At 44.1% G+C, this 26,509-nt stretch overlaps 1 protein-coding gene across 1 annotated transcript in view; it reads left to right on the top strand.

Annotated features, from left to right (window-relative positions):
• The first annotated feature begins 2,107 nt into the window (after positions 1-2,107).
• Positions 2,108-26,509, top strand: part of SMAD9 (SMAD family member 9) — a 49,165-nt gene continuing 24,763 nt past the window's right edge. Inside the window, exons 1-2 of the mRNA XM_073229379.1 lie at positions 2,108-2,253; positions 10,463-10,637. The gene's annotated coding sequence lies outside the window, so the exon portion shown is untranslated. The remainder of the gene's footprint in view (positions 2,254-10,462; positions 10,638-26,509) is intronic.

Below are 26,509 nucleotides of genomic sequence, written 5' to 3'. Positions count from 1 at the left end.
CCAGCCAAGGGGTGGAAAGGTAGCGGCCGTGTGCCGCAAGGCCGGCGCCCTCAGGGACTGGGAGGATGGCTCTGTGGCTGTGGGGTGGTAGGCACCCACACTCATTCCTCAAGTGTAGCTGAACTTTTGCCTTTGCGGGTACGGCCCTGACACCTGCCCTGTATCCACACCTCTAAACGGCCCACACAGTCACATGATCGCCACTGGCTGTGTGTCTCTCCTAGCGGGCCATTTACTGGGAGCCAGCGCTCTGTGTCCACATGGTTCATCCAAGAGCCTGGAACTCAGGAGAGGGGTCGGCGATGCTTATGGAGTGAATGATGGCTCTTGAAGGCCAAGTGCAAGGAGCAGGCAGAAAAAGTGCCCAGCTGGAACAGAGCTGCACGTGAAATGCATGAAAGGTGGGGAGGGGTGTGTGGGCAGCAATTCCTGGCTGAAGGTACACAGCTGTGCAAAGCAGGATCTTTGCAGCTGTCAATCACTGCAGCCCCTGTCAGAACCTTGTCCTGGGTTGGGCACAGGACACGTGGAAAGGACCAAGTCTCTCATGGGTGAGGCTGCTGCCCTTCCTACAGCTGTAGTCTAGCCTGCAGGAGCTCTTCTTGTACCAAAACCTTGTAACTCAGAAAAGGGGGCGGGGGACTTAATTTCACTGTGGTTTTCAGTTCTTGAACCAAAATTGTACTGGCGGTTCCACTGACTCAGGTTCCACTGAGTCTCACCCCTCATGTGACTCCCATTCTGTAGTTTTTTGGAGGAAGTTTTAACAAGCAGTGAAATTGCAGCCAATCAAGAGGAAAAAATAATGCCAGGTCTGGATGTCCTATTACAAGCACGGTGCTTCTGAAAAATGACGTGTCAGGCTTGAGCCTCCTTTCCCAGAGGCAGTAGTCTCTCCTTCCTGGAACTCACCAGATCCTACTTTTGGGGATAATGGATTCACTTTCTATATTGGGTCTGAGGAACAAATGATAGGAATTGTGTGAGTGACAGGCTGTCGTTTAGGTGCCACAGGTTCTTGGTATGTCAATGAGAATGTACAGAAAAAGCAGACACCCCACCCTCCAAGAATCCGCAAACCCAACCCCTGCCAAGAGACAAGAGAGTTCTGTGACTCAGAAAGACTCCCTGCCAGAGGCGTGAGCCAGCACCGCGGAGGCTATGACTTCCGGCTCTGCATCGCCTTCTGTACTAATGCTCCTACGAGAAGGCAACAGGGAAGGCAGTGACTAGGTCACTTCTCTGGTCAGCAACATTAAAAAATCAAAACCAAAAAACGTGAGCCGCTAGGCATTCAATCTGAGGAACTCACTATTTTACGTGCGGGAGAGGACAGGCACACCAGGAGCAGTTGCAGCTGTTGGCAGCGCAGATGCTTCCCACCCAGAGCAGCCCCCAGCCTAACACCCAGCCGGGGCGGAGAGAGATGCTCCAGGTGTGGAAAGGCGACCTAGGTTTTGATTTTAAGTTTCTACTCCAAATGCTGTTTTGAACAAGGTCATTTTGCTCAACAACAGTATGACGCAAGATAGGCCTCCGCCACGGGAAGAGCGTGCCGCGCGCTGAGATCTAAAAAGCAGTTAAATTCGAGCCTAGCGTCTAAGGTTGCAGGGCTCCCGGCCTTCGGTCGCGCCGAGTTTTCCACACACAGGGGCAAACTGGGTACCGTCTGCGTGGCTTGCTTTAAACCTGTTTTCTGTGCAGACCTACTGACTGCTGAGAGCCGAGGCCGCCAGGACGCGGGTGGGGCTCCGGAGCGCACCCCGGGGGCTGCAGGGTCCGCAGGGGCGCGGACGGCGGGCGGCCCGGGCAGCCTTGCGTGGCGCTGGGCTGCGCGCTTCTGCTGTTAGACCGCGTTGCACACGGAGCGCTGGGCTGGTGGGCAAGGAACACGCGTGCAGGGGTGGAATCCGTGCCGGGCTTGCACACCGCGCCCCGGCCCTCCCCGCCGCCGCCCCCGCTCCAGGTGGGGACTCGGGTCGCCGCGGACGGGGCGGCGGCGCCCCCGCAGGTTTCCGCGCACGTGGCCGCGGCGGGCGCCGGTGGGGGGGGGGGGGGCGCGCGCGCTCCTGGCCGCGCCCCAGGTCCGCGCGCCGGCACGGGCGAGGCGGCCGCGGCTCCCGCCTGGCTGACGCCGCCGCCGCGCCGCCGTCTCGGCCCCGCCGCCGGGCCCTGCGGCCACTGCGCGCGGCCGGCGGCGGGAGCGCGGGCTGGAGGCGCGGCGGCGGCGGCGGCGGGGCCCGGCGGGCACAGGTAGGCGCCGCACCGGGCGCTCCGCGCTCGCCGGCCGGGGCCCCTCGGGGAGCGGAGGGGCGGCAGCGGGGCGGCCGGGCGGCGGGCGGGGAGGGGCGCGGGCCCGGCGGGGGGCGGCGGGACGGGCGCGGGGGCCACACCCGCCCCGGACGGCGGGGACTGGACAGGACAGCCGCGCGCGCCGCCGCCGTGGTTCTGCCGGCGCTGCGGACGGACGGCCCGCCCGGGAGGCACCCCTAGTCGCGGCCGGCTCGGCACGTCCGCCCCCGACCCGGTGGAGCGCAGCCCAGGCCGCGGCGCGGTCGCCTGGGGCTGCCGGGCGTCCCGGCCGAGCCCCAGCAGGCGCGGCGCCGCAGGGCCCGGAGGCCGGCCGTGGGGTGGGCGCGGTCGGGGCGACCCCCGGGGAGGGAGACGCGCCTGCCGCGGGCGTGCCTGCTGCCCTAGGATTCCTGTCGGGGCGAGGGAATGCCTTCGATGTTTGCATTTAAAAAATAGTGATCTCCAGAAGGGAAGTATAAGTAAAACCCCAACTCATCCTCCTAACTCCAGATGCACAGTTGAGTGAGTTTCCCTGTGCTTGTGGGAAATCGTGAACCAGATTTTGGAACGCTTTCAAGTTTGTGGTTATCCAGGAAGGACACTGCAGATAAGCAAATGATGCAATCGTTTATAAATAAGGAGCATTTTAAATATACTATAACAAGAGTTTGAAGTAATGAATCAGTAAGACAACTATTAGTGATAATAACTGACTACACTGATGGCAAGACAGCTGTTTAGGAGACGGCCCTTGGCCCCTTCATCTATGGACACCCCATGTTTATGCTTGGCTGGCCGTCTTCCTCAGAGCCTCTTGGGGCTTCAGCTCTGTGGTGCCAAGCTCTGGTTAAGAGAATGCCAGTGTATTCTTGATCTCAGCAAGTCCATTCTTATCAGTGCAGTGTTTACTAAAAACCAAACATAAAAACACATTTTAGGTTAAACTCATACGTATAATTTTCACATCTTGCTCATCAATATTTTAAAGTCAGCATAAGCTATTTGGCTTTCCTCTTTTTAAAATAGTTTTCTTTGGCTTATATGTCAATGGGTAATTGGAGATATTCACATATGTCAACTGCTGCATCTCTGCCCAAGACATGGCATTAATGAGAAAGGCTTTTTTTTAAAATGAAACATGACCAAGGATATTGCCAAGTAATAAATGACTGCAAATTTGTTTATCCTTTCTGCTTCTGTGGTCAGTTGGAGAAAAAAAAACCTGTCAAGAAATTATTTCATAAAGACTAAAATACTCAGTTTCAGCGTTACAGATAGTTTAATTCTGATTAACGAGAGCTCAGTTTCCTTTGCCGGATTGGAGAGATGGCGTTTCAGGAGTGGTCACCAGAGCTCTTATGCAACTAACTGGTTTATATCTAATGTTTCCTGTGCAATAAGTAGACATCTCATCATGTTTTGCTTTATTATGTTGGAAACAATACTTATCCACTGAATGTATTCTGATTCCAAGGGAAGATAAAGGTTATGAAAAACAAAAAGTTGTTTTTTAATTTGCAAAACATACTAATTAAATTTAAAATCTCTAATGAGGCTTAGTACAGATTTGCTGTGTATTGCATCGAACATTTAGAGAGGAATTCAGAAACGGACGTGTCAGCAATAAAACAGTAAATATAGCTGTATATTGAAAGTGTGAATCTGTTCAAATAGTTGTAATTCCAGATCGTTGGATTTATATTTCCTTGGCTACTGTTGCTGGTGAGTTAAAAAGTTATTCTAAAAAAAAAAAGGCAAATGCATAAGTAGTATAACCATATGAGCACGATTTACTAATTTTTGGTTCTGTTAACCTAGTGAATGTCTGTTAGCATCAGTAGGCACATAACAAAAAATAAACATCCCTTGGCAATAAACTAACCTTTAAAAACAAATTCCTATAAATGATGGCTCTTGAGAAAGGTAGGCTAACTAGAGGGGTTAAGACGTCAGGGTATGTTCATTAGCTGCATGTTGATCTTGCCCGTGGACTGCATCCTGGCACTTGTACCGGAAGCTATCCTGGACACCACCTACTACCCTCCTTCGCTGCCAGCCTCATGCTGACCCCATGCCACTGTTGCAGGCTTATCTTCCCACTCCTTCCATGTTTTATGCAGCAATTAAAATAATGAATTATAATTTCCCATGCATACCCTGGCTTTCCTCTCCTCTGCATCTTACTCAAGCTAAGGCCCAGAATGCCTCCCCCCTGCCTCCTCATTTCTCAGCCCATCTGCAGACTTAGCATTTTCCTCACCTTTTATGGCCCCGTCCAGGCACTGCTTCACAGAACCTCCCCTGATGACTCCGGCCACAGGTGTGTCCGCTCCTAAGCGCCTGTGTCTTTCTGCATTTCCTACCCTCAGCACATCTTGTTTTGTATAAAGCTACTCATATGATCATTTCTTTCTTCTCAATTGATCCTTTCAAGTTCGGCGGAGGAAGGGACCCTATTCCATCTATCTTTTTCATTTCCTTAATGCCAGCCACAGTGCCCTGCATGGAGCTCAGTCAGTGATTCAATGGCACATCTTTCACTGGACCCATGATCTCTTCTGAAATAAAATCTGTAAACGAGATTCCCCCCTACAATAGGTCTTAACTGTCTATCTTTCAAGAAGCCAGTGTTGAACTTGAGCACGACTTCTTACGCGGCTGTTGAGACGGAGCTCTGAACGCCCCCAGGCCTGTTAAGCTTCCTTCCCCCGAATATTGCGGCTGAGCATTACAGTTGGGAAAGCTTATAGGATACTCTTATTGCATTAGCAATTTTCCATATCAGATTCACTAAATACACAATGGAAGCCATTTAGCAAACAAAAAAAGAGAGAGAGATTTTAATGTGATATGGCCACCACAATGAAACTAATGCGATTCCACAGAAAATTGCTAACACAATATGCTGACCCCCTTCCCCACCGAGAGCCGCATAAAAATTGACACTGTTTCTAGTGTATGTTGCAGACCGTGCTCACAAAGGAAAAAGCAGGCTGCCGCCGAGATGAGTCTTTGTTTTGGTTAGGCTAGATGTACAAAGTCTTATCAGCCTTGTCAGAGAGCTGAATCTCCCACCGATGCCTTGCTCATGGTATTTCCAAACAATACTAAATCATGTCTTAAAATGCTTTATGTTCTGTTAAGCGATTCCGAATTAATAGCGTTAATGTAGTGTAAAGTATATAATTTGTGTGTAAGTTTCATGCCTTTTTAATAGATCTGATCATACAGTTTTAACTGAGGAGTCCTAATAAACTCAAAACCAATTTCCCAAGAATCAAAGAGACCTTGACATAAAATTTAAATTCAGAACTTAAAATGAAGTGCATAAATGTTAAGAAACAAATTATGAGTGTGTGTACAGAGCTGTAACACTTTAGAAGTCTCAAACACGAAAAAGATTGTGGTTCTTCATCTGCCAAGTGGGATTTTTGATGGTGGGATTCTCCTGTTCAAACTCTTTAATATTTCTCTTTTGCCCACAGGTTGACATTTAACAGTTCTCTTGCCTATATGTGGGAATCCAAACGCCTTAGCCTTCCTCCCACCTTACCTTACAAAACACGGATCTTAGGGGAGAGAAGAGCGGTGGCTGCAGGCGGCATGGACGCCAACCCATAATGCCAAGACAGAAATTTAACCCATAAAACAAATGTAATGGAGACCTAGAGAGTTCTGATTTTTCTTACAATTTTGATTTTCTATTTTTGGGGAAAATACTAAATATCAAAATCTTTTTCTGTCTCTTTTGCTATTTTGTTAGTTGATACCACTCGTGGGGATTATTTTTATATACAAATTTATATGTAGATTTCCTCAGGAAAATTGAATATTTATCTGACTGCTTCCTCTTTTCCCTTCTCAAATTTAACTCTGAGGGACTATATATAGGAAACATGTATTCCTCAGTCTTGACATGAGTTTAGTGTTGCAGTTGTAAAAAGCAGTCTTGGGTTTACAAACGCTGGGATTAACAAGAATGACCATTGCTTCCAGAGCTCCAGTTCTGGGTTTTGTGCCCCTGGACGAATAATCTGGAAAGCTCACCTGTGCTTCTGGGGACACCAACACCAGATGTGCTGATGACATTGGATATTCATTCCGGAGCGATTTGCGGGGGTTCTCACTGATCCCGAGAGCACGTCCCTGGGTGGGGCGGCCCTGTGCCTTCACAGAGCCATGAAGTGTCTTCCTCCACATAGCCTCGTATTTTTCACTTATAATCTGTGAAACTGCTTGGAAGCTGATCAGATGTAGATTTGCTCTGGTTAGTGTGTGTATGTGTGTACATTTATGTTTCAATTTGTTTTCACAAAACGCAATGCTTGTGAAGTGAAATGGCTAAGGTAGGAAGGAGATGGAACTGTGGGTTGGGAATGTTTACCAGCAGCTTGGAAGGATTTTTGTCCGAAGCACTTGTGGGCTGTGGAAGGGTGAGAGCAGCTCTGCAGATATTTTTAAAGGAGAGTTTGATGGATGGTAGGGAGTTCAGCTGAAGTGCTGGGAGCTGCTTTCAGAATTCTTGCATCTAAATTTAACTGACTTGGTAGTAACACATTTCAGAAAGTAACTCAGACGAGCATTCACAGATTCCGTCAGTGTTCCATCTCATGGCAGAGCATTTGACTTCTGTTGAATTCACCTTTTTCTTTGCTGAGCATCCCACGTGAGAGGATTGGAGTTTGGCTGGAGGAGGAGAAGGAACAGTAGGTCATTAAAAAATTCATGCATGAGGGCAGTTGTGAGGATTCTGTGAGGATTCGAGGCCCCTAAGTTTAGCGGGGGGGAGGCTGCAGAAAGCGGGTGGCAGATGGTGGACGTCACCTGTTCGGGCTTGTGTTAGCAGTAGTAGAGGCCACCTGTGTTAGGAGTTGAGGGTCTCAGTGGGCTGGCCAGGCAATCTATCAGCCAGGTTTCTAGGGGAAAGTTAATTCCACTTTCCAGATGGCTACACAGAAATGGGCACAATTTGTTCATAAAGCAGGTCCGACAGTGGTTAATGATATCAGTGATTATTATTAATGATGCAGACACTTAGTAGAAGCCAGTGAATGTGGAAGATGAGAAAATGTGTTAAGCTAAAAAAATTTGGGGTCTCATGCTGTTTTCTTCCATTTGATGCATTTGTACCACTGTTTCCCAGTTTTCTAGTGGTAGCAGAATTTCATTTTTAGGAGCAGAAGTTGGATCAGATGTTTGCCAAAGACAAGCCTTTGTGTACACAAATGCTTCCTGTAGGGATTATTGGTTAAATATGTGTTTACACAAAGCAACCACTGGGTGTTGGCTTTGTTTGCCAGCAGTGGCAAGTTGGTGCCTGGTGTCACTTCAGAGGTGTGACACCTCCTTTCGGTTGTCACTGATGGAAATTTATTGCAAATACACATCTCAAATTTTTCCAAATACTGACTTGAATGTGTTTTGGGGTTTTAAAAATGTTGTGATTTTTGCAGCTGTAGTAATTGCTCTAGAAAGCGAGCCTTAAAAAATTTAGGGGGCTTATTAGATTGTTCATTCAGCTATTCACTCTGTGTCTGTTGCACCTGCACTTCCTATGAGACTTCAGACCAGGCCTTGGGGACCATACAACAAAGTCAAGTGACAGAGCAAAATAAAGGCCTGATCTCCAGAATTTTGTAGCCACATTAGAGAGAGAAAAAGAGAGAGAGAGAGAGGTGAGGGGAGCAAATAGAAAAATGTTTACCCAGTAGTAAGACTCCTTATGCAGTACAATTGTCATCTATTTGAGTCTGTCTACACTGTCATGGTGAGAATTACATTTTTACTGTGTGTGAATTTTGAGCCACATTCTTGAGGTGATTAGCTTGGGGTTTGGGACTCTAAAGAGAGATGAAGTCAAAGGCGTAATGGGAATAGAGATTCTTGGAGTAAGTCCCGGTGAGAACTAAGGAGGAGGAGACGTCCCACTCTGGAGCTGCCCTACTGTGTGCGGCAGGGGGAAGAGGCTGTGCTTCTCTGCTTTCCTGCCTTATCCTCTACTGGTTCAAGAGTGAGTTTCACAGCTCCTCTGACAGGAAGCCTCCCCTGACCCTTGATGCACGGATCACCTGTCTAATAATAACGTGCTTAGATCTGTCTCCCCTGTGGACGGTAATGTCGTGAAAGGAAGGGACTCTGCCTCATCCTGAAATGCCCGGCACAGGCGCCGTGTCTGGCTCCTCGTCCGTGCCGCCTGCAGCCACCGCTCTTCTCTCCCCTAAGATCCGTGTTTTGTAAGGTAAGGTGGGAGGAAGGCTAAGGCGTTTGGATTCCAACATATAGGCAAGAGAACTGTTAAATGTCAACCTGCGGGCAAAAGAGAAATATTAAAGGGTTTGAACAGGAGAATCCCACCATCAAAGGGGTATTTGGGGAGAGTGAAGACAAACCTAAGTGGCCCGGCGCTCGTAATGCCCGCGTTAGCGCCCGGAGGGGCTGGCGAGGTGGGGCTGGCGCACGGTCTCTGCTGCTCCTGGGGTGCCTCTGGCAGTTACAGGCCAAGCTTCCCAAGAGCCCCCTGACACAGTGGGCTAGTGACTCTGCTCCAGCAGCCGGTCCCCACCCCTCAGGCAGCCTTTGGCCAGGAAACCCGACCCCCACAACAAACGCACAGCAGTAAAACTTAAAAAATGGCCCACACACCATTCAAAATATCTTAAATATTATTTGTAGCCACTTAGCCCTTTGCAGGTGTTCAGGTACAGGCTGGTGTTCTCCATAACCACCTCATAGAGACAGACTTACATGCACAGGAAGGAGCGGGTACATCACGTCATTCCGTCCTGAGGAATCAGTCGGTCACATCAGCAAAGAAACCGACTTTCAGTCAGAAGTTAGACTAATTACATAGGGCTTAATAATGACCATACTTAAGGTTATTGGTAAAATTGGGTTTTACTTTCTTTCATGCAACATTCATTGTGCAGCAGACCTGGTATTAGGCAGCACAGGGCCCTCTGGCTTCAGAAGGAGCTCAGCATGTCCGGGAACACGAGTAGCAAGTACGCGGTGTCAGGGGCGATCCTGCCATTGCGGAGGTGCGTGCTGGGTGTCCCGAGGCGGAGGAGCTGTGTGCAAGGCGCGGGAATGCTGCGGCGGGGCCCCCGGGAGGGCCCGGGGAGGTGGACGCTGCACCAGGCCTTCCGGCACAGGGGAGGGAGGGCAGGGAGGGGAGGGCAGGAACTGATGAGGCTGGGAATGCGGTTCGGGAGGCCAGAGGGCGAAGAGCCTGCTTTGGAATGGATGTTAAAAGCGTCAACTCCTAGTCCCCTATATTGACTGTCTGTATTTTTTTTCCTGTAAAATATATAAATACATACACATTTGGAAAAAAACATACTCTAAAGCTCAAGTTGAAGCGCTTTTTATACCAACCCCTGGAAATAGTTGCTGTGTCGCTCAGGAGTGTGGTCCATCACGTGCCGGCCCAGGGGGATGTTGCAGGAGGGTCTGTCTTGCAGGGAGGGCGCTTCCTGGGGGTGGGCTGGCAGGTGGGGAGGGGTGCCCAGGAGGACCCACGCCTGGATGGGACACAGCCGAGGAGTACATGCAGGGCCTGTGGCAGGATTCGGCGACCTGCTGAATGTGGGATTGAGGAGACGGAAGGGATGGAATTTCCCTGGGATTGGTCACGTTTGAGGTGCCCCGTGGTTCCTAAGGGGGGGATGTGGTCGGAGGGTGGTGCTCCCGCGCATCCGGAAGGCTGGGAGGAAAGCGGCCTTGTCAGAAAGCTAATAGGTTGTGCTTCTTTCTCTCTCTCTCTTTTACATCAATAAAGAACGGTTTTAGGTGCCCAGGCAAAACTGAGTAGAAGTTTCCCATATAGCCCCTGTCCTAGCACATGCCCAGCCTTCCCTAAGAGCATCCCCTGCTGGAGGGGCTCAGCTGTTGCACTCGATGGCCCCACTGTCACCCCAACTCCGTAGTGTGCATTTGGGCTCACCCCGGTGGTATGCGTTCTGTGGGTGTGTGATGACATGTGCACCCCGCTGAGGTGTCGTGCCAAGTAGTTTCACTGCCCTAAAACCCTTCCGTGCGCCCCCTGCCCGCCGCCCCTCTCCCCAGCTCCTGGCATAGATTCCAGTTCTGCATTGGAACACATCACACTTAGTGTAGAGGTCAGTGGTGATCAAACTTTAATTTTAAAACAATTTTTTTTTTAAACCAACAGAACAGACCTTTGGTCGAGGAACCTTTTAAGTAAAGCTGAATGAAGAAGGGCTACTCTGGGGACAGGTGGCATCTGCAGAGGGCCGGACGCGTGCCTTGCCCTCCCTGCCGCTCTGCTGCTGTGCCTGAGGCCCTGCCGCCTCCAGGACGCTGAGGAGCGCCGCTTGGGACCTGCGGTAAGAAGTCTGCAGCGCCCAGGAAGGGCTGCGGGTCCCCAGATGCAGTGATCTCGGACTGGTGCTTTCCGAGACCTGGTGTCTGGTTTCTAGTAGTTTTTTTTTTTTTTTTTTTCTTGTTTGGTCCGTTTCTTTGGGTCAAGCTACTGGCTTTGATGTTGCTTTATACCCTCGTTGCATCTGCTCATAGCGTCTCCTCTTCGGCCTCCCAGTTTGCTGCTCTGATTTGTTGTGAACAGGGAAATCATAAACATGCTTATTTAAACTGAGTTGAAAAAAGTTGCAGACAGGGCCCACGTGACCTTTTCTGCATGGACTTGGTAAGATCCGTTTGCCCAGTAGAACCTTCTTTCTGCTTGATGCTTGTTCTCAGTTATGTGTTGTACAGATGCACTTGCTGGAAAGTCCGATTTTGTCCTCTGATCCCTCCCTTTCTGTCAGGGTTTCTCCTGCCTCCTCCCTTTATCTGTCCGACCCTAGAATTATATAAAAAGAATGTATTACGGGCTCAGAAATTTCTGTGCACCAGCTCTCCTGGGTGAATAGCAGCAATGTATGCTGATGAGGAAGAAAACGATGTCATAATTTTCATTTCCAATGAGATGCTAATATGTCAAGATAGTTGTGATACTGGTTTTTTGAACTGAACATTTATTCTTTTTTCCCTTCTTTGCCTCTGACGTTTCTGGAATTGTTTCTCTTTTTCTTCTTTTGGTGGCTTTTACTTCTACACTGAGGCAGAGGACGCGTAAACAGCAGAATAAGTACTTGTTCACCATACAAATAACACCCTTTCGCTAGGTTACAGCTCTCCAGCGGCTTCCGCTCACATCCTCTCCGTTTTACGGAGGAGGAAATAAACCGAGCGGTTAAAGGCTGCAGCTGGTCAGTGAGGGGGCTCAGCACGCGGGCAAGTCGTCTTCCTCCAGATCCCATGTTTTACCTGCTACATCACGTTGCCTGTGTTGTTCCTGGAAGCATTAGTTACACTGTGGGCCTTCCAAGCTGGAACAATAAAACATCTCACTTGGGGGGGGGAGGGGGCGGTGTACGGTACTTCCAAACATACGCTGACAGTATATTGAGAATATAGGTTGGAATACTAGAAACGTTTGCCCCCATCTTCCCAAGGTAGTGCTCACATTCTCTTGTTACAGTGCTACGGGTGATTTGCCCTTAAAATGTTCAGTCGTGCCCTTCGTAGTCAGAATGCTACAGGGAAAGTCTTAGAATGTCTGGCATTCTAAGTGTACCATAAAAGTGACCCAAATGATTAGGTATGTTCCTTAGATTCCCTGTTTGCTGCTCAAATGCCTGTTCTCTTTCCCTTTCACTCCATTTGGCATAAATAAAACATCAAACGATGGGATAAAAAGAATAACCCTGTCTCTATAAGAAGTGCTACAAAGCAACGTTAAAGAGTCTATCTCCTTTCTTTATTTTAAAAAAATAATTGTAAACCTCCACTGAAACGTAAGAAATGATACCTAATCGAGATTGAATTCTAGCTGGAAAATCAAGCTGTATGAGCAGCCAAGAGAACCTTATTTCCAGAATATCAACAGTTAAACAAAACATAGGTCGAGACTTCCCCACTGGCTTATTAAGCGTAGATTCCAGGGCCTCCAGCTCACCGTAGCGCTGCCTAACATGAGCACAAGCCTGCCTGACTAACCACGTCTTGATCTGGGCAAAAATACATCACTTTTAGTCAGGGCCTTTTGTTTTGTGTGAAATTAATATAAAAAGAAATCAAGCAATTGCTGTAGGAGTTCTCTTTTAAAGTGAAATTGTGTGTGTGCTCCATGCACTGTGAGAGTTTTGGTACATTTGTGGGCTTTACTCAGATAAGATTCAGCCATCATGACCGTGTACCCAAAGCCAGGAATGATGATAAAAAGGATATTTTTAAATGAACTTTGGGTAAGCTTGTACTTAGTTGTGTATTATAAGGTAAGTTTGTTTAACCCAGTAGTATTTTCATGCAGCAGATTCTATTATATTTCTGTTCCAGGAGGGATCATGAAGTTCGTTTTAGGAACAAATGAGTTTCAAATTGTGTGGATTTGAAGTCTTAAAGGTTCTGGACTATTAGTAGGTTTAAATGCAACTTGACATATCAGATATGTTAGAGCATGAAAAATTTATATTTTTGCTTCCTTTCAGGATTATTAAATCTATGGATGTTCTTTGAATTTAATTATTTGCTTTGGCTGAAGGAGTTTTATAGTCTGTATTCTAAGTACAACTGATTCCAACAAAATGAAGCTCAATAATATTGATTAATGCTATGGAAAATCACTTTTGGTTGGTTCTGAGGTAGAAAATAGATCTCATTTAAAAAAGTAGTCTTTTCAGAGATTGTTCCATATTTTCCCTTTCTCTTACCATAGGAGCATATGTCATTTTTACAAAGGCACTTCCCTCCTCCCCTCAAACTACTACTGTCAGAGAAAATTGATATGTTTTCATGAATTGGCATCAAGTGGAAGAAAGGCAGGCAGAATACCAGTGATCACATGAAACTAGGGCTGCCCTTTGGGGACCATGGGCTGCGGAAAGGAGGTCCAGCTGCATAACTGGGCCTGGGGCATGTGTGAAGGTTTCCCAGAAGAGATTCTAAATTCTTTCAAGAGTTGATGAAGCAAATTATTGTAACATTTGGAATGAGGATTTTCTTTTTCTGTGGGGAAACACATAAAATTTACCATTTTCGCCATTGTAGGTGTCCTACGCAGTGGCATTAATTGCATTCACAGTATTGTGCAGACACCACCACCACCACCTCCAGAACTTTTTCACCCTCCCAGAGTGTAACTCGGCTCCCGTTAAACAAAACTCCCCTTTCTCCTTCCTCCCAGTTGCTGGTAACCCAGTTCTACTTTCTGTCTCTGAATTTGCCTCTCCAGGGTACCTTATATAAACGGAATCATGCAAAATTTGTTTTTTGTGTCTAGCTCGTTTCATCAGGCAGTGTCTTCAAGGACCACCCATGTTGTAGCATGTGTCAGAATTCCCTTCCTTTTTTTTTTTTTTTTCCAGGAGAGCAAGGCAAAGGCTTTTACTTAGAGATAAAGCGAGAGGACAGAGCTCCTGGCTCATGCCAGGAAGGGACAAGAGAGTCCCTAGAATTTCCTTCCTTTTTAAGGCTGAATAATATTCCAGTGTGCATATTTACTGTGTTTTGTTTATCCATTCACCTATTGATAGTTCTTTTTTTCGGCAGGGGGGCACCATTTACTTCTACAACAAAGCACACAGGAGGAATAAGCAGAATTTTAAGTACTTGTTAGTTATAAAAAGAATGCCCTTGCATTAGTTTATAGCTCTCCAAGTGCTTTTGCACACATCCTTTCAGTATGAAAGGTAATTGTAAATAGTACTGCTGTGAACACTGGCATATGAGTATCTGAGTACCTGCTTTCAATTTCTTGATTGTGTACCTAGTGGTGCGGTCACTGGGTCATAATGGCAATTCTGCTTTTAATTTTTGAGGAGCTGCCAAACTGTTTTCTACAGTGGAAACTCCCATCAGCAGTGCACAAGTGTTCCAGTTTTTCCACATCCTTGCCAACACATGCTAATTTCTATTTTGTTGATTACAGGCATTCTGATATGTGTGAAGTGGGATCTCATTGTGATTATGATGGGCATTTCCCTCATAACCAGTGACACTGGGCATCTTTTCATGTGTTTATTGGCCACTTGTTTGTCTTCTTTGGAGAAATGTTTATTCAAATGCTTAGCCCACTTTTGAATTGGGCTCTTTTTTGTTGTTGTTGTTGAGTTGTAGGAGTTCTTTATATATTCTGGCCATGGACCCCTTATCATAGATGTATGATTTTCATAGAATGTGATTTTAATAGAAAGTTTCTAAAGACGTTTTAATATATTTTTCCACCTATTTGCGAATATGGCTTTCCCATTAAGAATTTATTCTGTGGAATTTCATAACACATGGTCAGGTAAATAAAAAAGGAATAAAATGTTTTTAAAATTTGTTTCCAAAACCCACTGATCTGAGGTCACATTAATTTTAAACAAATCATAGTTCGATTCGAGGACATCTAGCCAGCACACGAGGTAACAGTCCAGTGTGTGACACGACATTCAGCGGCACAGCATTTGATCTGCAAATGAAATCAGAAAGGCCATTTGGCCTTTGTAGCTCTAGAAATTTGGGTCACTGAAGAAAAATTAGCTGCCATCCCCTAGAGCCTGCTTTCCCTCTCATTTAAAAGCTTCCAGTTGAGTTAAGGGGTTGAAAAGCACATAGGTTAGAAATAAGAATTTTTAAGCCCTGGTTCCAGGTCTGCTTTTGACATACTGATGTATTCATAGTGTCATTGAAAATCCAGCAGCAACTCTTAACTGGAGGCAAATATATATATATTTTTGAGTGTCCAGCTTTCAATTTCTTTTTTGTTAAAGTATCATCGATACATGATCTTATGAAGGTTTCACATGTACAACATTGTGGTTCCAACATTTGCCCATATTATCAAGTCCTCCCCACCCACTGCGGTCACTGTCTATCAGTGTAGTGAAGCGCTGTGGAGTCACTACTAAGACAGACATTTTTAAAAAGTGTGAGGCCTTCTGAATAGGATAAGGATGAGGATGGTAAGGAATTTTGGTCTCATATGTGGAATCTAAAAACACAAATCAACAACCAAGCTCATAGACCCAGGGAACAGATTGGAGGTTGCCAGAGGATGGGGGTGGGGGAAGCAGACAAAATGGGTAAGGGAATCAAAAGCTACAAGCTTATTTATTTATAAAATAAGTAAGTCCTGGGGATGTAATGCACAGCATGATCACTGTAGTCGATAATATTGTATTGCATATTTGAAAGTTGCTGAGAGAATAGATGTTAAAAAGTTTCTCATCACAAGAAAAAAAATTCTGTAACCCTATGTGGTGACGGATGTTAACCTGACTTATTGTGGTGATCATTTTGTAATATATACAAATACCAAATCATTACGTCATGCACCTAAAACTAATACAATGTTGTATGTCAGTTATATACCTCAAAGCTAGAAAAGATTCTTAGGAAAACTGACTAGAGGAGAGAAAGAGTAGAAACAGAGTAGACAAACCAGAAGTCGATTTAAAGAAATGAAGGTCTAGGTCAGGGTTTCTTAACCTTGACTCTACTGACATTTGGAGCTGAATAACTCCTTGTTGTTGGTGGGGCAGGGGTAGGAGGGTGTCCTCTGCATTGTAAGATGTTCCCTGGCCTCTACCCACTATGTGCCAGTGGCACCTACCCCCTCCATCTCAGTTGTAGCCACCTAAAATGTCAAATGACCCAGGGAGGTGAAATCACCGCCTCTTCCCTCAGTGAGAGTGACTGATCTTGCGTGATAGAGCCTGGGCTGAGGTCCAACAGGAGACAGGGAATAAAAAGAGGAAGACAAGTGAAACCTTGCAAAGGAAAGGAAGGAAATGTCTGGCAGTTAATTATTTATTAAGCATCTACCATTTTCCAGGCACCAGTGCTAGCTGACATAGTCACTGAACACATAATAATACAGGTTTATTAAATGCCTATTTTACGTGAGGGGTTGGGGCTCCAGAGATGGATAAGATGGTCCCTGTTTTTAAAGACTTTGTCACTTCGTAGAGGAGAGACATATGAACAAGTAAATGACAATCTGAAGTGGAATGGTAGTGTGTGTAAGGCACCGACTGAGAAGAGAATTGCGCCTGGGGATGTCCCAGCCCTGTGAGGCCGAGCGGGGATCTGAGGGACGCATAGCAGTTTTGCTTCCTGGGGTGGGTTTTGCAGATGAGGTGGTCAGTCGCCCCTGGTCATTAGGTTACTAAGCTGAAGACCAGTGAGACAAAGTTCTTTCCAGGCTGTCTGTCCAGGGAATAAAGCCCCTAGACCGTAATTTATACCTGGGGTGACTGCCCAGGACCAGGACCATTGCACGGTTTCCCTGGAGCTTGGTTAGAGCAATGAGCACCTGCAAGCCCCAGAGCTCCGCATTTTTAGTGACAGTTTGTGTACCTCACATACTGTGTTAAAACATCATCAGTGCAAGAAGGTGAGGGGATGCGTATCCAACTCCATTAATAAATCAGACGCTGCCACATTATATCGACCACACCTTGTTGAGTTTAAAAATGTTAAATAAGAAGAATGTTCGCATCTTCTGGCTAAGTTTCTCTGTTAACCAAGTGAATGCACGGTAACAGAACTTGAAAATAGATGGGACCACATGGATTGATTTGTGAAGTGGCCATATATTGCTTCAATCTCATGTCAGCCATATTTGCTGTTATTAAAAAGCATACAATTATTCAGTGGCAGTTTACATATATATTCAACAGGAATGGTGCTCTTCAAACTTCCTTATTTAAATTTTTTAAATTTTACACTGAGAAGGACAGCAATGAGCCTCAAAGAAATTTTGCCAGTACATTTTCCTAAAACTGCACCACATCAGAAACTCTGCTTTTTCTATACTGGCTTCTGTCCCATTAAACAACAGTGTTCAGCCTTGATGATGTCACTGGCCAGTTATTTAATTTGATACAATGTGATGATAAATGTATTTATTTAAGATTCTGTTCAGAATGTTTTTCAGAGGTCAGTATGGCATTTTAGCATCGCAGAATATGTTTTCTGATATGACCATAAAATTGCATTAACATATCAAGAATAATTATTTACAAATACTAAAAGCAGTGGCAACTCTTGAGCTAAGATGCAAAAGCTGTTTTCAAGTTCAGAGAAAACAATTCATTGTTATTCATTCTGTTTCATCTTATCTGATGTTTTGTTTTTGATAAATGTACAATGTTCCACATGATAGTTAACTAAAAGATGTTTCACTTTAGTGCATTTGAACTGCCAGAGACTGACTCACACACCAGCATGGCTGCTTCCCCTGGTGCTCCCCTGCCGATACGGTCGTGACAGGGTCCCCTGGCCGTGCAGCCCAAGGCCTCTGTCACCCCTGCCTCCTGCCATTCCAGTCCTCTGCCCGGAATCGCTCGCCTGCCCATCGCATTTCCTTCCTCTCGTCCCCTCCTACCCCACCCTTTTCTCTGAGCTGAGGATGCCTCGATTTTCTCAGAGCCCATCCTTTCGTTTAACAAATATTAAACACCTACTCTACGCTTGGACCTTTTCTGTGTGCTGGGGTGCAGCGAAATGGACAAAAATCCACATCCTGTGCCCATGTTGTGGTGGGGAAAAAGAGGCAATAAACAATAAAAATAAGAAAAATATAAATCAATCTCAGAAAGGGAGCACAGAGTACAAAGGGAAGGCTCACACCTCCCAGGTTCAGAACTCAGGATGGAGCTGCAGTGATCTGAGCATTGCGCGTAGGCGTGGGGACAGGCGTAGGGGCCAGCGGAAGAGAAATGGAAGTCCAGAAGTAAACCCAAACATCTACGGCAATTTGATTTTTTGACAAAGGTGTTGACACTATTCAGTGGAGAAAAAATAATCTCTTCAACCAATAGTGGTGGGACAACAGATAGACATATGGAAAAGAATGAAGCTAGACCCCTACCTCACTATTACAAAAATTAACTAAAAATGGTCAGCGACCTAAGTGTAGGACACAGAACCATGAAACTCTTGAAGAAAACATAGGGGTAAATCTTCACAACCTTGGATTCGGCAATGGATTCTTAGATTATAACACCAAAAGCACAAGGAACAAATGAAAGTAAATAAATTGGATGGCATCAAAATTTAAAACTGTTGTGCATCCAAGGGCATTATCACGAAAGTAAAAAGACAACATCCAGAAAGGGGGGAAATATTTTCAAATCATATCTCAGTATCTGAATATCCAGGATATATATATAAAGAACCCTCACAGCAAAACAAAAAGACAGCGTCATTTACAAGTGGGCAAAACATTTCAGCAGACATTTCAACAGAGAAGATAAAACACGCGGCCCACAAATGTGAGAAGAAGCTCAATACCATTAGTCTTTAGGGGAATGCTTATCAATACCAAAATGAGGTACCACTTCACCTGTACCGAAGTGGCTGTAATAAACAACAAATATACCAAACAAACATAAACAGGAAATAACAAGCATTGGTAAGAATGTGGAGAAATCGGAACACAGGTTTCTGTTCGGAATGTAAAATGGATCAGCTGCTAAGGAAAACACCTTGGAAGCTCCTCAAATGTTAAACATAAAATTACTGTATGACCCAGTAATTCCACACCCAGGTACATACCCAAAAGAATTGAAAAAGGGACTCAAACATACACATACCCAAATGTTCACGGCAGCACTATTTACCTAACATGATAGTGGAAATAATCCAAGTGTTCATTAACAGTAGAATTGACAAGTTTTTGTGTGTATGTGAACCTTGAAAACATCATGCTAAGTACTTGGAAGAAGTCAGGCACACAAGGTCACATACTGTATGATTCATTTACATGCAACATCCAAAACAGGTAAATCCATTCAGAGAGAATACCTATTGGTGGTTGCCAGGGGCTGAGGGGAGGTGGGTGGGGTCTGGGAATGGGGAGAAACTGGGTAAAGGGCGTGGGGTTTGTTTTGGGGCAGTGGGGGTGTTTTGGAACTAGAAAGAGGCAGCGGTGGTGTTATATGGTGAATGGACTAAGCACCACTGAGTTGTCACTTGAAAACGGGTGGTTTCGTGTGATGTGAATTTCACCTTAATACATTTTTTTAAAATAATTAGAATATGTGATATGTTAGCGGTAAGTCTGCTGGGGAAAAATAAAGCAGAAAAGGGTGACAGGAAGCTGAGGGAGGGTTACAGTTTAAAATAAGGTGGCCAGGGAAGGCTTCACTGAGATGACGAGAGTCAAGTTGTGAAGAGGCTGAGACAGACCATCGTAGAAACAAACGTAGGCGAGGCTGGCCTGGGAGGTCCAGGGGGAAGTAAGGAGACAATTAGGGCAGAGCGGGGGGAGTGCAGAAGGGAAAACGTCAGGGGGGAGCAGCGATGGATGCTCATTCTAATTGCCACTGGGGTTGAAAGGGATAGTGCTGTAGGGACTTGTGACCATTGAAAGAACTTAGTTTTCACTTAGAATGAATAAAATCACTGGAGGCGTTTGAGCAGAAAAGGTTCATGAGATTGGCTTACGTCTAATAGGGACGGGCAGGCTGCTGTGCTAAGAACCGACAAACGGGCAAAATGCAAAAGCTTAGACCAGTTAGAGGCCTTTGGAATAATTCAGTAAGACGTTGTCCTTTCTGCATGCTATGCAATTTAATCCAAAGTGTAGTTTCCTTTCCTCCTTAAATGCTGATGAATCAGGGGCTCCATCCCTTTAGCTCAGCCCTGTCCTCTGAGCTCCTGGCCCTGCACCTTACTGGCTGAGTTCCGCTTTGATATGGCGCTTCCCCAAACCGCTGCCCGCCTCCCCGCCTCAGGCTGTACATCCAAAGCAGACTTCGCTGCCCCAATCTGTTCCTTCTCATCTGATGAATGACGTACCATCACCCAGGTGCCCAGGAAATCTGGATTCTTCCTTCTCTTGATCCCAGCAGTCAAGATTTTTTGATATTCTAAATTCTTTACTTTTTCCTGTTAATTTCAAAAATTCAAAATCAAAATTTACCAATGTATACAAAAAATTACTACTGGGGATTTAATCAAAATGACATGGAACCCCTAGATTGATTTGGGAAGAACTGAAATCTTACCGCTCTTGAATCTGTAAATTCACGAACATGATAAAATTCTCCATTCAATTTCTTTCTGTAGTGGTTTGCGATACTCACTGTTGAGTTCTTGTCCATTTTTTTGTTGTTGTTGTTAAATTTATTTCTAAGTGTTTCATGGTTTTTGATGGTATTGTAAATGATTTTACTGATGGCATTTTCCACTTGTTTGCTGTTAATAATTAGGAATATAATTGTTTCTGTACATTTATGTTGTATCCTGTAACTTGCTAAATTCACTTTTTAGTTTCAATAGTTTGTGGAGATTTTTGTAGGTTCTTTGGGATATCCTTTGTTGCTCTTTATTGTCTGTGACCACAGTTTTATATCTTCCTTTCTAAGCTTTATGCCTGTATTTTGTTTTCTTGCTTTGTAACACTGGTGAGGGTATCCAGTACAATGATGAATGGAAGTGGTGAGAGTGGGTTTTCTTGCAGTTTCCAATTTTGTGAAAAATGTTCAGTATTTCTCCACTAATTTTGATGTTAACTATAGGTTTTTCATAGTTGGCCATTTAAAGATTATGGAAATCTCCTTTTGTTTCTAGTTTACTGAAAGTTAATGATTTTTTGAAACACATGGATGGATAATGACTTCTGTCAAATGTTTTTTCTGCATTCATTAAGATGATAATGTGACATTTCTCCTTCATTCTGTTCATATGGTGGGACATGTTGATTAATTTCATATGCAATACCAATTTTGCATTTCTGTGATAAATTCCTCTTGGTCATGAAGTATTATGTTAACCTTTTTAAAACTGTTGAATGTGATTTGCTGATATTTTGTTAAGGATATTTATATCTATGTTTCGGAGCAATATTTGTGTTTTCTTAGGGCATCCTTATCAGATTTTTGTTTCAGGGTCACGCTGCCCTTATAAAATGAATTGGGAAGTGTTCCATTGTCTTGATATTCTTTAGAGTTTGTGTATTACCTTCTTTCAATATTTGGTAGAAATCATCAATGAAGTCATCTAGGCTTGGAGATCTCTTCCAGGGAAAGTTTTTCATTGTAAATTCAGTATCTTTAACAGAAATAAAGCAGTTTAAAATTTCAATTCCTTTTTCTGCAGACCAAAAATCAAGGTGTGTGTTGCACATGTCTGTGTAAACCTTGCCTTGTTAGGGCGCAGGACATTTCCATCACCCCTGAATATCCCTACTCATGAACTTTGGATAAATAACTCTTTGTAAGTTGGGGTCTTTATGAATGAGTGCTTATAGCTGAAAATGCAAATGTAATCTATCTTTTTTATCCAATTACATATTTGTTTTATTTCATTAGCATTTATCAAAAATAGAAATTCTTCTATGTTCTATTTTTATTAGAAGCAAGTTATCAAGTTCTATATTTCCTTCTTTATTATTTAGGAAAAGTTTTGTCTTAGAATTACTTCTCAAGATATTGCACATTCCTTAAGTGGATGCCAATTTTCAAACAGATAAACATGAATATATCTTAGATTTCCTGCTCTGTGATAGACTTTTTTTGAATGGCAAGTTGGACTTCAGCAAAAAAGGGCTTTGTCATAATATGAAACATTATGCAGCAGTTAAAAATAATGATGTAGCTTTATATAATACTAACATGGAAAAATATCCTCCAGCAAGTTAATGAATAAATATTTAAAAAAATTAAAGCTAACATTATATTCTTTGTATGAATATGCAGAATAAAATATCTAAAAAGAAAAACAACTTTGTAACAGTAGTTATACCAGAAAGCACTCAGGGAATTAGAAATTATGGTTGATGATCAGATGAAATTTAACCTTACGTAAAATGTTTTAATTTTTGTAGTAATAAATAGCTTAATGTAGAACTTACATAATTAGGACTATAAAGGTCCTCGCCAAGTTGACTAGAGGCAATGTGCCTCCAGAACTCTGCAACTCTTGCAAGCCAACTTAAAAAATCTGTGCAAGGACTAGCCTAAATCTGTTCTTTTTTTCCAATTATGGCACAAAATATTACAAGTGAGGTAAAAATACAACTTAGAGTTAAAATTAAAAGTTGAATATAACTGACTACCACACATCTTTAAAGAAAGGAAATATTTAGTATCATGAAAATGTTTACAGTGTCATTCATTGAAATAGGCAGAATATAAGCCATATCTATAAATCCTATTTTAAAATATGTCTATTTAGAAAAATGTGGTAGAAGTCCACGTAGATAGTAATGGTAATTATTATCTCTGTGTGGATGAACAGTGGTTATTCTGCCTTCTCTTTAAGGAACTTTTCCATATTTTTCTAGGTTTTTTTTTTTTAACAAACAAAAATTGCTTTTAAAATCAAAAGGAGAAAATCCCTCTCTATCCCAGTTGAATTTAAAAGGTAGGAAAGGAAGACGGAGAAAGGCTGGGGAGGGGACGGAAGGGCAGAGAAGATGGGAAATTCTTCACCTTTGCAAACATGCTGCAGAGAGTTCTGGTTCATTGTTAAATGAGAATGTCCGATGGGTGTTTTAGAAATCTGGCAGTTTGTAGAAGGCATTTGGGAAGGTGGACGAAGGTGACAGGTATGGAGAGGAAGAGATGGTTTTGAAAGATATTTAGAAAGTAGAAAGTCTATAAGCTGGGTGGGTAGAAATGGAATGACAGAATGAGGGAGAGGATAGTTTTCTTTTATATTTTTTAATTTAAAACCAAATAATTTCAAATTTGTTTTGTAACTGTGCATTACTCTCTGATGCAGGTAAACTGCGATTGTTCCCTTTCTGTTACAAAAACTCACGTCTGAACCGTTTGCTTTTGCAAAGGTGGTTCTAAATAACACTGAATCACAAAGTTTCAAGCTGCCCAGAAAATGCTTGAAAACATTCAAGAGGATCAATATCTAAGTACGGAAGCCATGATCCAAATCCTTCTATTATCTTCAGCCTAAACTGCACTGGGCGATATTCCCTGGGATAACGTTTTCAAAAAGCACTACATTTTCTATGCCTAGATTTCGAAATGAAATCAATGTGCTGGTAAGGCAATAATTTCTCTTTTATTTAAATGCATGTTGAACACATCTTTCTCCGGAATATTTCATTTTTATTTAACAATAGTAGATACCTAAAATTTTCAAGATCTTTTGATTATTGAGAAGAATTGTGATTTATGTTAAACCAGTGGTTTTCAACAGATGACGATTTTTGCCCCCCGGGGGGTATTTGACTGTATCTGGGGACATTTTTAGTCGTCATGGTTTGCAGAGAGGTGTGCTGCTGGCATACAGTGGTTAGAGACTGGGGCTGTCCGTAAACATATTATACTGCATAGGGCAGCCCCCTCCACACACACACACACACACACACACACACACGTGTCTGGCTGCAGATGCACTTGTGCTGGTAGGAGAAGCATGTGTTAGACCCTCTAATGGGTGCAGAAATGTATGGAAGCTCACACTTTAGTAAGGGGCATCTAGTCAGATGATTCCAATACTGTTTGCAATGCAAAGTCACAGATGTGACTTTGATTCTCAAATTTGATCTGCTGATAAATACTGTTAATTACCAATAGGAATGACCAGTATATGTGGTTGTAGAGTCTTGGGACTCTTGAGAAAAAGAATGACCTGGGAACACTGAGAAAGACGTGAATTTGAGGCTTTAAGGTGGAAGGGAGGTAGAGGAATCTAGCTGGTTCGTCTGACCTGAGGCCAACAGACGCCGGCTGGGGCGGACTGCGGGAGGTGGGGTGAGTGGCCGCTGGGCCCTTCGGAGCCCCTTTACCACCAGACCATCCAGAGAGAACTGGCAGCCATCATTGCCAGGGGGGTGGGTGGGAGAGGGGGACACGGCGAGCCGGTCAGGAAGCCCAGCCGAGGAGTAACTGGTAACTGCCAGCCTTTTAATAGGAGGCTCAGGATTCCCAGGGGGACTTCATGTGGGGGGTACAGGGACCACACCCTCAGAGGGGGCAGGCTCTCTGCTGGCACCCGAGTCGGTGTGGGGCCACATGGGACAAGTGCATGTGGGAAGCGTGAAGCATGAGGGGCAGCGATAGAGACCACCTTCAGCTTGGGGGTCCCGAGGAGTCTGCGCAGGGGCTGCATTTTGAGGAGGGAGGCTAAGGGGTCGGGAAGTAGGAGAGGCACAGATGAGGGCACAGCGCCGGGAACTCGGGGAGCCCGCTAAACGCCCCGTGTGTCCATTTTATAGCTTCGTGACTTACGTATAGTGGATCCCAAGAAACATGTGTTTTTAACCTTAGTCCTTGTTCTGAGGCTCTTCTGATTGTAGATTAGGGTCCCTGCTTCTCCTCAATCACAGATGTGACTTTGATTCTCAAATTCAATCTGCTGAGAAATGTTAATTAGCAATAGGGACCATGTTACCTGCATCTGCGATGGTGTTTAAGTCAATTAATATAGTAATAATGTCAGATGCAACACTGCTAACCACATCTTTCTCTTGGGCTACTCCTCTGCCTCAAGTATTAATATCTTGAAATTTGTGTTTTTATCATCTTGATGTTTAAAATACAATTTAATCACATGTGTATTTCCATATTTAATTTTCATAAAATTGATTTCATACTCTGTGTGGCCTTCTAGACTATACTTTGGTTTTTATTAACATTGTTGCTAAGGTTAATCCTTGTCTGTGGGTATAGTTAATATATTTTTTACTATGTAATACTACATTGTGAGGTTATTTCATCATTTATCTACTCATTATCCAGTCAGCTGGTGTTTGGTTTATTTCCAGGTTTTTGTTACGTGGAATAATGCTGCTCCGTCTCCCGCAGTGTGCACGGTGGTGTCCTCAGGCAGTGCCTCCCCAACGGGTTGGTTTATGACCCGACAGGACATACCCATAAACACCTCTAACTCTCTGTGACTATGTACCTATCACTTTAAAAACTTCAAGATGAAATATTTCCCCTACTCTGAGCAACCACTGTGAAAAAATTCAGTCCATTTTTTTAAAATGCATATAGAAACCCAAGAAATTGATTGCATTAACCATTTCTATCTAATGCTTGAAAGCTAGTCTAGGATATTTGACCAGGTTGTGGAATCGCTGTACAGATTTCAGCCTTATAAGATGATGGCAAATTGTTTCCCAAGTAAGTGCACAATCCACCCAATCCTACCAGTTTTTGTTAATTACCTTCTTATCGGTATTTGTGGTTTAGACAAAATTAGATTTTCAACGAGTCTACTAAATCAGTAGACCAAATGAAGACATGATTTGTACCTTCTGTCCTAATTTTGCAACTAAAAATGTCTTGCAAATAAAGTGTCAGGATTACTAGAAGACTGGGGAACAGCGTTACCTTGTATTCTGTTTGAGAGCTTGCTTAGGAATGTCTTCACTTTTTCTTTGGTTAAAAGTACAAGTCACTTTGTTTGCTTTGCTGCTCAAGTGTGCAACTGTTGATCTGTGGCCATTATGGCTTCATGCTTGATTATTTTGAAGTTAAGCCTCACTGAGAAATCTGCTGAATAAAACTCAAACCTACTGAGAAAATAGCGATGTTGTTTCTGATATAGTAGGACACATCTCATTCTAAAAGGACTGGGATTTTTATGGACAGTCGGTGATGTCAATTTTAACATTCAAGGGGCTGATAAGATGTACATACATAAGCAGGCTGTGTGATGAAAAGTTTCGGTTGTATTTTTGTCAAAATGTGGCCTTTTGTAGATCCAGTCTTACAACTAAGGATTCATAGTAAAAGCTTCGTTTAGCTGGTTTGTGGCCTTGTCCTCATTTTAAGGTTGAGAGTGTCTTTTCTGATGGTTTCTTTACACTCGGTTGCGCCATGCTTCTGTATGCCGGGGCATCTTCTCTTGGCTTTCATGAGTTCACAGCACAGAAAAATCGACCCATTAGTCCAGATTCAGTGACTGAATCCACATGGGAAGAATTTCTGCTCTGCACAAGGACTTCGTCATTCCTGGCTCTCCTTTTGGTTAATGGGTGATCAGCCATAACCTCGTAAGGCACTTTCCTTATGTCTGTCTGTCCTGGGTGGCTTCAACAAGAGGTAAAATTCCCTCTGGTTTAAATCTCTCAAGTCAGGGGTACGATCGAGCCTCGCCATCCGGTGATGCCATGTTGTGTGTATCTCATCACTGTTGCCGTGACTGACACAAGTTTTCCCAGCATGGCCTGCCCTCTGTCATTCCTCTGGGCTTCTGTTTTTCTGGCGTGGGAGTGTACAGAGCTCATCCC

The sequence above is a fragment of the Manis javanica genome, chromosome 1 (assembly GCF_040802235.1).
Source record: "Manis javanica isolate MJ-LG chromosome 1, MJ_LKY, whole genome shotgun sequence".
In the NCBI taxonomy this organism is placed as follows: Eukaryota; Metazoa; Chordata; class Mammalia; order Pholidota; family Manidae; genus Manis; species Manis javanica.
The sequence above is the reverse complement of the archived record's forward strand: the minus strand, read 5'-3'. Positions and strand labels throughout refer to the sequence as shown.